The sequence below is a fragment of the Sphaerodactylus townsendi genome, linkage group LG03 (genome assembly GCF_021028975.2).
Source record: "Sphaerodactylus townsendi isolate TG3544 linkage group LG03, MPM_Stown_v2.3, whole genome shotgun sequence".
Taxonomy (NCBI): Eukaryota; Metazoa; Chordata; class Lepidosauria; order Squamata; family Sphaerodactylidae; genus Sphaerodactylus; species Sphaerodactylus townsendi.
The window spans coordinates 167,042,964-167,044,393 of record NC_059427.1 but is presented as its reverse complement, the minus strand read 5'-3'; positions in this window follow the sequence as shown (position 1 = coordinate 167,044,393).

Genomic DNA, 1,430 nt, shown 5'->3' with positions numbered 1-1,430 from the left:
TCCAAGCATAGCTCTCATTACACCCTGTAGTCTCTAGATTGCTGGCTTTATTAAAGCCCTTTAAATTATAATTACATTGATACTGCTGTAATTGCAGTTATATCAATATTATAACCCCTTTCCAAAGATAACCCCCCCCACACACACACACAAATGGAAAAGGCAAAGCAATTCCCTGGACCACACTCTGCTGAAGAAGAAGACCATGTCCTAAAACTGATATTCTCTCCCCCCACACACACACACACTTCCTTCTGCTGCTGCCGCCACGGGTAGAGGTAGAGGCTTGTTATTTTGATATCCCTGCATTAGATCTGTCATTGTTTTGATAGATCTAATATGGTAGGAATGCTTGAAGTTGAAAAAACGATTTACAAAGCCCTCCTGATTATTGGGGAGGGCAGAAGCTGAGCGGGGGAGGCAGGGTGGAGCCCAAAAGCCCGAAGCAAAGAATAACACTTGTTTCGATGTTCCCTGCTTGACATCCAGGAAAAAGGTAAGCTCTTTGGCATCTCACAAACAGCAAGAGATTGCTCAGTTTATACTTTTAGTAAGGTGTGTATCTGTGTGTGTATATCAGTGTGTGTGTGTTGGGGGGGGGGGGAGGCATCCATAACAGAAGATTTGTTCCCAAAAGAATCTCCCTTCAGCATAAGATAGAGCAGCAGCGTATAATCGGCCTAAATCTTTGGATCTATCTGTAACTAGGATTTGATCTGGGTTTCTTTCTCTTGTTAATTTCTATTGAGGAAAATTGAAAATAATTAAAAAATTAACAGACAAAACCAGGGGCCAGCTGGGATATGGGATGGTCTAGCCCAGTCTGGCCAGAACATAAGAACATAAGAACAAGCCAGCTGGATCAGACCAGAGTCCATCTAGTCCAGCTCTCTGCTACTCGCAGTGGCCCACCAGGTGCCTTTGGGAGCTCACGTGCAGGATGTGACAGCAATTGCCTTCTGCGGCTGCTGCTCCCGAGCACCTGGACTGTTAAGGCATTTGCAATCTCAGATCAAGGAGGATCAAGATTGGTAGCCGTAAATTGACTTCTCCTCCATAAATCTGTCCAAGCCCCTTTTAAAGCTATCCAGGTTAGTGGCCATCACCCCCTCCTGTGGCAGCATATTCCAAACACCAATCACACGTTGCGTGAAGAAGTGTTCACTTTTAGTAGTCCTAATTCTTCTTCCCCAGCATTTTCAATGAATGCCCCCTGGTTCTAGTATTGTGAGAAAGAGAGAAAAATTTCTCTCTGTCAGCATTTTCTACCCCATGCCATAATTTTATAGACTTCAATCATATCCCCCCTCAGACGTCTCCTCTCCAAACTAAAGGAGTCCCAAATGCTGCAGCCTCTCCTCATAAGGAAGGTGCTCCAGTCCCTCAATCATCCAGATCTCAGAAGTTAAGTTGGGTCGGTACTTAGAAAC